Source organism: Nanorana parkeri, unplaced genomic scaffold, assembly GCF_000935625.1.
Source record: "Nanorana parkeri isolate BGI_ZX_2015 unplaced genomic scaffold, ASM93562v1 scaffold1714, whole genome shotgun sequence".
In the NCBI taxonomy this organism is placed as follows: Eukaryota; Metazoa; Chordata; class Amphibia; order Anura; family Dicroglossidae; genus Nanorana; species Nanorana parkeri.
Genome location: NW_017307982.1, coordinates 298969 through 312745, shown reverse-complemented (window position 1 = coordinate 312745; position 13777 = coordinate 298969).

Sequence of the window (13777 nt, the reverse complement as noted above, 5' to 3'; positions counted from 1 at the left end):
AAGACAAGATGTCAAGGTGGCATCACACAGTGGGAAAAAAAATTGCCTCTGAAGACAGACCACAGCTTTGGTTCACTGATTATGCATCGGTTTGTGGTTTGTAATAGTTCATATTTGGTCGTGGTTTCTGTAAACATTGCAAAAGGAAAGAGTCGCTTTAAGAGGATAAATGCTACAATTAGGCTGAGCAGGATGTGCTCTTTGCCTTTTTTAAAGTCCTTTTTACAGACAGCTTCAGAAGCCTCTGTTGAAAAACAACTGAAGCCAAAACTTTTTTTTTTTAGTTTTAAATGAAGTGAAGAGAGATTAGAACAACTGTCAGATTTGTATTGCTGTCTGTGTCCCTGTTAGGGACATTCACCCTTCATGCTTGTCCTGATGACCGTTATCTACACTGGTTCTGGTGACCTTGCTGACCACCAGGGGTTTATCTAATTTTTCCTCTCACTTTCTGTTGTGACTGTTGGACAGAAAGTGAAGGGAAATCTTCCCAATTGACACAGATGGCAGAAAAAAGCTGTCAGGTGTTTTAACTCCTTACTTACCTTACTCTATCCAAAACAAAAAAAACAAGTTTTGGCTTAAGTTCTAATTTAGGCTGGTCATACACCAGCAGAATCTTGTTAAAAATGCTTTATCTTTGAACATTTGTTCACTTTTCTAATAGTTAGTCGTGTCAAACTAACATTTTTGACAGTGGTGTCAAAGGAGGCTGAAGGAACAGGATGGAAATGGTTTCTCATTTATTTTCTAATAAAGTAATACATTAATAAATAATAAATTCTAACCGTGAATGTGATTTTCATTTGGGAAACACCATCAGGGCAGCCTTCAGAAATTTTGTGCCAGTCACACTGTTATTATTATACATATATATATAGCTCTGACATATATATACTGCAATGCTGTACAGAGAACACTGAGCCAGTCACATCAGTCTCTGTACAGAGGAGCCTGCACTCTAATGTCCCCTCCCCCCACAGTCACACACTATGGGGTCTATTCACAAAGCTGCCAAAGGATCTAGCCGTAGCTTCGGCCGATCCTTCAGCTAGCTTCGGCCCCAGGACCCCTTCAGTTCAGTAGAACTGAAGGGGTGCTGTACGGGCTATTCACAATAGCCCGTACAGCTCCCGAAAGCATATGAATCGGCTCGGTTGAGCCGCGCTGAAAGCCGAAGCTGGCCGACAACCTGCTTCTGACAGCTGGGCGGAGCCAGCCGTGATCTTACGGCTGGCTCCGGCCACTTGCAGAGAGATCAGCGTCCCTGGTTACCTGCTAACCAGGGACACTGATCTCCAAACAGCAAACTCTCCTTGGCACCCCGGGATTTTGCGTTATTTTGTTTTTCTGGATTCTGTCCGAATGTTCATTTCCGTTTCATGTTCGTATCGTTCGTTGCATTGCAGCAAAGTGATATTAAAATGTTTTTTTTTTAATTGTCACTTTCCTGCAATGAAAATTTGTCCACAAACGAAAATGCGTACCGTTTTCATCCGGAAAATGAATGTTTCCAAAACGAATCAGACATGTCTACTGGACGCAGGGCTTAGGGTTAGTTCACACCATAAGCAGTGCGCTCTGGTACAATTCTGGCCAGAACGCACTGTCCGCATTGCGGCCGGGTCATTTTTTTGCAGGGCTGGAGGGGGCATGATGGGCTATTAAAGTGAATGGCACCGTAGCCACGCCCTGCAGTTGCAATGCGATCGCTTGCACGGCGACCCTGAACACCATACACATTGTTATTGTTTGTTCCATGTCAGTAGCAGGTCTAGATGACATTTTTAAAGGCTTTCAAAAGAAATGAGTTCACTCACTGATGTTCAAACTACCTTCTAACAGTATATGAACAGGTTTACACTTTAGGTCCTATCCTCTTATACAAGAAATGCAAGCTGTTTTTTTCCACTCTCTACCTTTAGAGGGTCTCACTGATTCCACTCTCACAGCCTGCTTACCAGAGCTGAGGTTCTGTTCTTCATGGTCTATAGACTATATTACTGTTACTCACTCATGCCAAAGAACCACTTAAAGACAGGCTTCAGGAATGGAAAGGATTGCATTTTTACCAACAACATTTTCTTTCTCATGCTTATATTAACATGTTTCAGTTACAGTAGCCAACATACTTCTGCTGTTAACTCCCAAAACTGATCACCTAGTACTGGGGATCCCTTTGATCAACACATACTGATACTTACTACATGAAGAAGGATTCCCAGACCTACCAGAGAGTCTCCTTAGTGGGCCTTTGTGCCCTACAACAAAAAGGCATATTCTAACTCCAGCCTATTACAAGGGAATGCTTAAAACTCCTGCATGTGTATAAAAAGAAAAGAGGGAAGATATCTTGTTTCTCTACAATAAACTGAACTTTGAGGCTGTTAAACTAAGCTTTTAATACCATATGTCTCTTCATTAGATGCCTAGTGATGAGGAATGAACACACACAGAGTTGCAAACTTGTGAAAAGCATAACGGGATGGAACAGTTATATAGCAACCAATAGAGGATTCAATCTAATGAGCCATATCAACAGAGCATTAATAGGATCTCCTAAAATGTTTTGTCATTGCAGGAGTGAGGAATAAAAGCCACAGTGATTAATTGAAGAATCAATTACTCTAGAATATTTAATAATTTGTATGTATGAGGCAAAGTAATGACATACTGACTCCGACAGTGGCTGCAATTCAGTTATTTCTCTTTTGCAGGTCGCACATTTACAAGTTGAAATGGGTCACCTTAATGTAGCTGGAGGTAAAACAGTTGAATGCATAAACATCATCCATATAGACAAGATGTTATTCTTGCATAGCAGGATAATAAAATGTCTTAAAAACCTAAACCTTTCTTCCTTGGTTTTTGTTGTCCGTCAAAGTTTATGTGAACTTAATCACTAAAATCGAAGATATGCTTGATTATGTAATGTTAAATTCTAACTTCATTTTCAATATTTTTAAATTTGCAGTCTACACTGAGGTGTCTCAATATCTGAAACATTTTTAGTATTGGATAGAGTAGGGATGGATTACAACTCCCTTTCAAGTTTATTTTTTGGCATCTATGTACCTTTGAGGAGATTTCCCTTCACTTCCTGCCCCAGTGATTCAAAAGAAAATCTCATGAAGGAAGATTTCCTTATTAGACAGTTGACCCTGGAACAAGTGCCCCCATTGGGAGATTCCTTTTACCTCTGTTCTGGGGACAACTATAAAAGTGATTTTCCCTCACAACTTCTTGGTGACAATGGTCAACAGTACTAATAGAAGGATGTATCTCCAAATGGGGACACAAACACCACTAAAAACTTGACAGAGTGAACCCATTCTGTGCTCTATCCAAACCTAAGAAAAGGTTTTGCCAAAGACACACTTTAATATAATATCTGTCAAATTATGTGTTGCTGTCTTTATCTCAATGGGAAGATTTCTCTTCACTTACTGTGCTAGAGCTGCAAAAGGAAGTTAAAAAAAATACTGTGAGAGCAATTATTGTTACCAGAACTGGTATGCCCGTTAAAAGCTATTTCCTAATTTCTTGCTCCAGTGGCAAGTGTATAATTTAGGGTGTCACTAAAGAGCTGAAGGATCTAGCTGAACCTTCTACTAATCCTTCAGCTTGCTTCGACTGCAGGATCCTGCTGTACAGGCTATTCACAATAGCCCGTACAGCAGCCGAATAGCTCAGCCGAGCTGAAGCATCTGCATTCGGCTCTGTAGAGCCCAAGACACAGCAGAAGCGAGGAGAACAGTCTGCTGAAGCAAACCATTCTCCCAGAAATATGTTAACAAACAGTAAAAAAACAAAAACAGACCTTTAGGTCTGGTAGGAATCTTAGGAGGGACCCCCTAAGTTAAAAATAAAAAAAGTGCGTGGGCTTCTCCCCAAAACTCATAGCAGGACCTTTAGGTCTGGTAGGAATTTTAAGTGGGAATCCCACTGCCCAAAAATGGAAAAAATTTGGGGTCCCCCTAAAATTCCAAACCAGACCCTTAACCTGAGCACTGGTCTGGCAGGGCAGGAAAGGGGGGTGCGAGAGAGAGCCCCCTCTCTGCGCCATGTCAGGCCACATTGGAAGGGTGCTTTGCCAGGGGCCCACCCTGGCAAAGCACCTTGTCGCCATGCTGATGGGGACAAGGGCTTCTTCCCCACAACCCCAGTTGGGTCTGAGGGCAGGGGGCTTATTTGCATCAGGTTACCCCCTTTCATAAAGGGGCACCCGTTATGCTGTCCCCCCTTGTGAATGAGTAAGGGGTATCATTCACTAAAGGGTTAAATTAAGAAGGTAAATAAACAGACCAGACTTACACAAAAAAGACTGTAATTGAGCAAAAAACACAACTACAATTTTTGACTATTTCTTTAATTAAAAAAAACCCCAAAACAATCAGCATGGGGAGGGGCGAAGTGCTTTTCCAGGGAGGACCCCTAGAAAAGCACCCTCCCATGTAGCCTGGTATGGCGCAGGGAGGGGGCAGTCGCTCGCGCCCCCCCCCCATTTTCCTGCGCTGCCAGGCCTGTGCTCAGACTGAGGGTCTGGTTGGGAATTTTAGGGGGACGCCACCTTTTTTCATTTTTAGGTGGTGGGGTTCCCCCTTAAAATGCCTACCAGACCTACAGGGCCTGGTATGACTTTTGGGGAGGACATCACACACTTTTTTATTTTTAACTGGGGGTCCCTCTTAACATTCCTACCCGACCTAAAGGTCTCTTATGGTTTGGGAGGGGGACCCCACGCTGTTTTTTTTCTTTTGTTTACATTCTTTTTTATTCTGCTCGCTATCTCTTTTTTATTCTGCTCGCGAGCAGAATAACTGAGTCGAATGCTCCTCGGCAGCATTTGGCTATTCATTCACTGCTGTTCGGCCCCTATGAGAATAGGGGCGAACAGCAATGAATGAACTGCCATACTCTTGCCGCAGCTGATCCACATGATGGATCGGCTGAAGCAAACGTGTTCTTCACTTCGGCTCAGCCAAACTGTTTGTGAACTGAAGGGAACTGAATTCAAACGATGTATGGCTGAAGTGAAAAGTTGATCGCCATTCAGCTCCCTTTACTTTGGGTCGGTTATTCACCTGGCTGCCAGTCAGAAAGTATTTTTCTTAACAATCAATTTGGTCTCATAATAAGCATGACCTGATATAACATTTTCAACCTGTAAAGAATATAAAATGAACCAATTTCAGATGTCCACAACAGTCATGTGACTTTATATAATAATCCATGTACACTGCATACATATCAAGCCTGGCTTGAAAATTATACACTAACTTTGGTATCACATCGTGGCCAGGTATTGATATCCTTCCAATTTCCAATCAAAGGAATACTGTATGAAAAGTTTGATAAAGGAATAATGCATTTCTGCTAATTGCAAAAAACTTCTATAATATAATATAACATATATTCTAAAATATATTATTCTATAATAGAATATTCTATAATAGAATAATATACTGTATATTCTATAATATACTACTAGCTCAGGATCTACTAAACAACTTTTTCACAAATGTATCTAAGCCCAAAATAAAAAAATGTAATTTATTTGCAGCTTAACAGTTCTTTGATGTGGTAGTAGCATTTTCTCATTTCAGGCTTTTTTCTCAGGCTTTTTGTTCACCTGGTAATCCTGCGAATAACACACTTCTTGTCGTTGGGTGGCAATGCTCACTCCCCCACTGTATCTGTCAAAGGAGCCATGGTTGTTACCAAGGCTGCCCTCCTGATATATAGACTACAAACAGGTCCTACTCTATTCATCTCAATTAAATAGGGTGTGAGGGAAATTAGTAGTATACAAAACACAGCTTGGAAGGCAGAGAACAACCTTTGTACATTCAGTTCAGCTGACAGGAAGTGACAATGGATTAACAGGTATTTTCTGTACATGTTAAAAAACTTTAGCCTGAAAATTTTAAATGAATGCAGCCACCACATCTATGGACTAGTAAGTTGTAATATATTCAATTATTTTGTTTTTTGGTTTGTATACGCTTTAAAGAGGTAGTATCTGCATTGTGGTGCCCACAGTGACTTAGGGAGTAGTCCCATTGGGGCAGGCTGTGGTCTTCAGATGGATCAGCAATCTAGAGAACAGAGATAACTTCTGAAAGGTTTGATCAGTTGAGGTCTGGTTGAAATGGTTAAAATGAGTGAATTTCTGAAATTTTGAATTTAAGTCAATAGAAATCTGAACCAGGTTCCAGCAAAATGTGTATTACAGAACAGCAAATGGTGCAAAAGTGTGCAGAATGGTTTGGTGAGCCCCTAGTAGCCCTGCCTCACAAGATGATAGGGCAAAAAAATCAGCCTGATCCTCATTTTTTAAAATTTTCAACCAGCGATGCTAAGATAGTAAAGTGGGACCTGGTTCCAATGGAAGTCATGCTAAAGGTGTCCAAGCAGCAGGAGAAGAAAAAAAGATAGAAACAGCATTTTAAGCAGCCTTTGGTCTATTTCTCCCTGTCTAGAAGCCAGAGTTCAGAAGTGGGCATCTGTGCATGTGCCTAGCAAGGCTCAGAGTTGTGCCTGGCCATACGCCTCTGTGCCGACACTTTTGCACGCACATTCCACCACGTGTATGCAGACTTGCACACTCACATATTGCAAATTCTGTTGCCCTATGAGCCGTGATGCCCAAGCTTCCAGTGCTGAGTGATGAACAGCATTCCTGTACTCCTCAGATCCTGCTTGTTCACCTGTTACTGACCTACATTGTTTGAACTTCCTCTCACTACTCTGTGTTCCTGTGAATTTGGCTTGTTCATCGACCATCGCTTCTGCCTTTTGCCATGTGCCGCACTGCCCATATGTTACCAACCCTGGATTGTTCCTGACCTTGCTCCTGTTTGCTGCCTGGTACTGCTCTGTCCACCTTTTGATGATCCAGTTTCGACTACAGATCTTCTGGAACTTTGCTTCCTTGTGTTCCTCTCTTGGGCTTGCTTCCTGCCCAGGGTTCATTGGCATTGCAGAGACTGACCTTCCCTGCAACGGTGACATGACTCGGGCACTTGTGTCCCTGTGTACTTGCTCTGCCATCCAGGGGCTCTGGGACTGGAGCATCAAGGGAGGCTGCCCTTGTCAACTCAGACTCCACCTAGATACGTGATACTCCCATTTAAATTGACAAAAATAATGCTCCAATTTATATTCAGTTTAGGATAGTTATGAAATTTCATACAAATCTAAAGTCATCTGATTTTGGCTTCAGCTCTACTAGACAGTGGAGAAGAAGGTGATACTGACTGTTTGATTTCATGGAGAGTAGACATTAAAAGACAAGGGTCAAACCACCTGGACAAAGATGCCACTGAATAAAGAGGAAGTGAAGGTGCTGTATGGCAATCCTTGACACTATCCTTATAACTGACAGCAAGATGCAGCTCATCACATATTTTATATCTTTTTTTATCACATAGATTATGATATTGTTTTATTAAAATGTAAGCCTGCGTTGTTGCCATTTTAACTTACAGTTTTGTTTTGTTCATGTATATTGGAATATACGTCATCAGTCCTTAATACCTACTTTTGAGAGCACATAATTATGTAAGCCGTACAAAAGGCATTCTGCACAATCTATATATACCATTAAAAATACAGTGCAGTCACTGCTCACTAGTCATGCAGGGCAGAGTTGTATGGATTGAGCTCTTGTAAAGTAGTGTAATTAATTCAAATGAAGTCCATTTCAAGAAGCAAGAGTTGCCTATTATTGTTTTACAATACTTAGGGAAATAATTCTGTTTTTATCCCTCTCTCTTTTTATCTCCATGTTCACTCCTGTCATATTTGTATAAACCTATAATATATTCTACATCGTTTGTGGTTACAGTTCTTAAATATCAGGACTGGATACAGACACTCCAGTCAGAGTAAATCGTGACAAGTGACTTCACCTATATCAGCCACCTTTCGAGGATGAGTTATACACATCACAGGTGCTCAGATGCCCCCAGGTCTTGAACTATATATTCTCACACTATACACTGAATGTCACAGGTGGGCACCTGGTGCAGAGTAAAGGGAGCTGGCTGATGATGAAGAACATAAAGTCCTGGCACTCCTGTGGAATCAGGGCTACTGACAGACAGGTCAAGGTCTAGTGCAGCCTGCAGAGGAAACAATTACATAGCAAGGACAGTGAAGGTAGCAGACAAGTGTGTCTTCCAGGGACAGACTGAGGTCTGAGCTTGTGGCAAACAGAGAGTATTCCAGAGACCGCCTGAGTTCAGGATTACTGGTAGACAGAGTGTATTCCAGAGACAGGCTGAGGTCAGGACTGGAGTCAGAAGAGAGTATTCCAGATACAGGCTGAGATCAGAACTGGAGGCAGACAGAGATTATTCCCAGGAACAAGTCACTGAGATAGGACAGGTAGCAAGATTTAAGACAGGAAGAGAATGCAAGTTACAAGACAAGACATTCAGAGGCTTGTGAAGACAGAAGCCCTGGGCTTGGATGCTTAAATAAAGCACCACTAATCAAACCCAAGGCTGGGAGATGGGTGGCCAATCTCCAGCTGACAAGGAAGTCTGGAGAAGGTGCAGTGGCAGTAAGCAACCACCAGGAGGAGCTGGGAGACTGCAACAGGCATAGGAACATGAGACACCCTCCTAACACCAAATTGATATTACTAGGACACCCTTCATATCACCACAAATGATGGATAATATGCCAAACCTGTAGCATAGATTACCAAATTACTTATCTGTGTTATTCTATGATGTAAGCAGAAGCTATATTTATTCTACACAAGTGCAAGCTATGAACAAGTGCAAACTGTGCACCTCCAGGACCACCTGTCTCTATACAGATGTAACCACTAGGATTTGCATAGCATCTGTCAGCCTGTGGATGATTTATACAGGCTGCTGGCTGCAGCAGTATGCAAACACCTGTGACTCCCGGACATAGGATGTTCCTTCTTGATGGTGTCTGGCCCTTTGCAGCCCAGTGAATAAACCCTTAAAGTGGAACTACAGTAAACTTTCGCTCCAGCAATGCAATGTCTGCAAGCTCCCTTTGCCGGCACTGAAATATTTGCCTAGTCTTCTTCTGGGTTCGACACATTCAGCCATCTTCATTGGCTGGACCAGAATGGTGTAACTACTGTGAGTTTCTTCTTCCCAACACCCAACAGATGTCTGGATTGTACACTGAGTTGGACATGGACATCTCAGGGTACACACAAGATAAGATTATAAACAGGAAGGTATTGCAAAATCTTCGATATGCTCGATATATAGAGAAAATCAATATAAAATACTATACCATTGGTATCATACGCCGGATTTTCTCCATACTCTTAACCCAAAGTTGCCCCCAAATTGCTGGAGGTGCGATGGTATAAGTGGCTCCCTGTTCCACATATTTTGGACTTGTCCAGGAATTCTGCCATATTGGAGAGAGGTCAAACGTATCCTGGAACGACTAGTTGGACAGACGCTCTCCAACCACCCCATTCATTACTTGTTGGGACTGCCCTTCACCAACCTCTCAAGGGCTGATAGGAAATTGACATCGCATATCCTTACGGCAGCCCTATGTCTCATTCCACTGCAATGGAAACGTAAACTACCCCCATCCAAACTTGATTTATATGCTAGAATTAAAGATGTACAGGTGATGGAATACCTAACAGCACGGTTAAATAACACAATTGAAGCTCATAAAGCGATATGGAGAACGTGGGATGCCTATGAGGAGAACGTTGAATGAGGGAGGGGGGAAGAAGAAGGGCCAAATAAGGAGGGCTTGGAGGGAGCCTGGCTTGGAAGTGGGGAGGGTGAGAGAGGTGGTAGGGGATGTTCAAGTGGACTGGTATCCTGGAAGTCGCTGGTGTTCACACTCTTTTCTTCTCTTTCCTATCTTTCTCTGACTATATTTTCTTTATGTTATAAAAATGCTGAATTTGGTATAGATGCATAAAGATAGATAGGCATTGGTTGGATCTTGTGATATCTGGACAAAGCAAGCCGGAACGACAATAAACATGCTAGAATTAATGATACCCGAGCCACGAAATAAAAAGGAGTTGAATGGAAATGTAGTTAAACCATATACTGAGATATGTAATGAAACAAATCCATTGCAGGAAATGGTACTGTGTATGCAATGTGGTCTCTGGCGAACTGTTAGTCATTTTTGACGCTTTAACTGATGCCTACAGTTATGTATCACTTATATGCTACTTTAATAAAAATTGTCAATTATAAAAAAAAAAGAATGATTATGATCTGTGATTAATGCGAGTAAAGGGTTAACAACATAATGATACATCTGAAAAGCTAATTATCTGCACAGTAATTGGACTATTAGAAAAATATATGGGTGGTTAAGGTTAGGCAAGCCAGTGAGTACATATTGATACATTATGTTTCATGCAACTGACTGAAGACCGTTGGCATCCACTATATACCCCAAAAACCTCATATGGACAGCTTTCCCCCCCCCCCCCCATGCTATACCTGCTTTGCCCATTGAAGTCACCAGGAGCACCTGCCATTTTCTCTGTCTTCAGAATGCTGACAGAAACTGTTTGATGAATGAAACCTTTTGACTAAAGGAATGTTCTTTGATTTGCACATAGTGGAAGCACCAGCAAAGCTGCAAGTCAAAAAAGTTTCATTTTTTAATCATAAATGTTCCCATTTAACCCTTTTGTGACCAACAAAGAAAGCAGAAAGCAGGCACACGGAGGCACACAGGACCCAATGTGTGCGGTTTTTATTAAGGGGTTTTGGCACACAATAGAGCAGGTAGGACTAGGATGGAGGGAACAAATATAACAAGTGTGGGTTAGAGTTCCAACAGTTCACAATATAGGAGTATAGGAGTGCCACCTGGTAGTCCTACACCAGTAATGGTCACACTCCACAGCAGGGTAGTCCCAGCAGCTCTCAGTTGCCATATACGTAGAAGCTCACAGCCAATATAGATCTCTCAGACCCTGCAGCCATGAGTTTCACCCTGCCTATTAATGAGGCAACTCTGAGTACTCTGACACCTTCTCTCCATCACGGGACTGTTATATTGTATCTGGAGTTCCGCAATCGGAATCCTAATCACCAAATTACTAGTGCTGGATGTGTTGAATCCTGTCCACCCTGCTAAATCTCCAGACCCCCTGCATGGACACATTGGAATCCATAATTCAGTCATGCAGATCAGCTAACTGATTTAGGACTCCTTCATACTAGTGTAGCGCTCACCTCCGAAGGAGCCACCATAATAACCCAGGTCATCACTAGTCTGTCTAGGGGTTTTGGTCTTTAGCGGCCCCATTAGCATTAATCGTCCTCTTTTAGTGCTCACAAAACTGACATCCAAGTCAAAAGAATAATGCTGAAGAACTTCATTAACATCTTCACACTGGGGAGAGAGAGAGAGTATAGGGATCCTAGACATCAAGGATAGTACAGATATAGGGGTTGATTTACTAACCTTATAAACACACCACGAACGTGTATACACCTCTGCAGTGTGTTCCCTCCCAGCATGATCTATGGGTGGAATCTAAACACCTTTGTAATGTGTACACACCCAGCAGGTGTGTTGTGCAAAGCCCTGAAGGAATTCCAAGGTGATGTTGGGTAAATTAGCTCCATGTTGTGTTGCTTGCGTTGATGAATGCAAGGAATGTAAATGCATGAGCTAACCATTTTTGTCTAAACTGTGAAGCAGCATTATATATGCATCATGTGCATGATTTTTCCATATATGACATTAGTGGAAATATGCTTTTAGAGACTTTTTGGTTGATAAATGCGTTTTGCTGTGTGAAAATCACACACACCTGGTGTGTGTGTGTGTTTAGGTTAGTAAATCACCCCCATAGACTCCAGACTCACCAGTTCAACTCAGTAATTAAGTGTCAATCCATTTGTTGCATAATTCAATAGGGGAATTGAGCAGCAGATGAGCACAGATTCTCAGCAGGAGAGACACCAGATTTGCTCCTGAGGTCCATTATGTTCTGGGCAATCCCAGTAGCCATCAGCTTCTCTGGTTCTCCTCCTCTGACAACAGCACAAGCCTCCATACTTGAGGTCTAGTGAAACACTTCCCGCACTCCAGCTTTCCCACCCCCAGGCCTCAGGCCTAGCCTGTGGGGTGGGCTGGACAACACCTCAACCTGGACTAATCCATGACTGGTTCTGAACTGAGCACATGGAAAATCCCTTGAGTATATAAGCACTTACCCACCATGCAACACTGGTTGAGAGCACCCCAGTGATTGGCTGCTGAACTGCTTATACACTCACAGTGTCCCCCATTGGCTGTTTCACACTACAGTAGAGTCACACTCCCCCCAGGTAGGTACAAATAATGCCAGAACACCTGGAATTAACCAGATAAATGCCAACTGTAATCAAGCCAGACTCACTACAGCTCTGGCCATCACTAAATTTCTTGTAGCCACCTCACAAAAGGTGGTGGTGGCTACATTAGTCTGCATGTTAAATGCTGAGTTTTAGCATGCAGGCAAGTGTGATAAGTGAGGTCTAGTTGGGGGTGGTGTGATGTGCAGTATTTCCGAGTATGGGAAAGCATGTGACTCTATTCCCTTCCTCGTATGTTACAGTACTAGTAGTTGTTAAATGGCTGCCCAGGCACCCAGTGCTGTCACATGAGAGCATGAAGAGAGACCTCAGCACCATGTAAGCTTCAGGTGAAGACTTGGAGCATACACAGGACTTCCCTTTTCATTTCCAACAGCAACAGAGTAGCAAAGGGGAGTAAGTACAGGCAGCTGTAGAGGGCAGCAATTAAAATCCCAAATTTTGGGTAGTCACCAGAACAGGAATGGATGGGAAATATTCCAATGCAATGAGCCTGCTAAACACCAGGGATTTCCCTCTCTCTGGAAGAATTTCCCCTCACTTCCTGTTGTGGTTACCAGACAGGAAGTGACGGGAATATTCCCCAACAGGACACAGTTCTGCTGGAAGTGAAGCTATTGCTTTGTCTTTCAACAGGTTCAGTTTAAGCAACATTAAGACAAGATTTCCTTTAGTTTACAAGTTATGCTATTAACACATTTCACAAACATGTATAATGAAATTTGTAAAGCTTAATTCCAATGTCACGTTTTAGGTGTGATAGTATCTAGAGATTACATGTTCTCATATTCAATATACAGTATATTGCTCCTGTAGAAAATTATACATAGTCCTGAATTCCATTTTTACAAGCCAATAGTGATCTGTGATTGGCTTTCAAAACTTTCAGCACATCATTGCAGCTCACACTGAACACTTTAATAATTAGTAATAGTAGAATACCGGTGATATTAAAATAAACCATTATAATCAAAAGGCTGTATTAAATCTGTGCACCCCATACTCTTATATCATTTGTGTATGACCACCTGCTAAAACTATCCTAGTGTTTTTTTAATAGTAAAACATATATTCTAATGCTAATGCAATAACTTATAAGTACATCAGCAAAACAACCTATAAGTCATAGAATACATCTTTCTGAATTTCTCAGAAATCAAATTGCACATACATGGCTTTTTGTTGAGTGAAAAACATAATTCTAAATGACTGAAACTCTAGAAGCTCCAAATAACTCATCTACAGTTTCTTACATTTTACTCCATGTCTAAAGTTATTTATAGATTACTGAAACCCAACAGCAAACATTTTTCCCTTCCCAGTTCTCTACTTTTTCTTCTATTTTTCTTCCTTTTTTCTCTTTCTTTCCTTGCAGTCTGCTTTTTTGCTTTTTACATTTCAAAACAGCATATTGATCC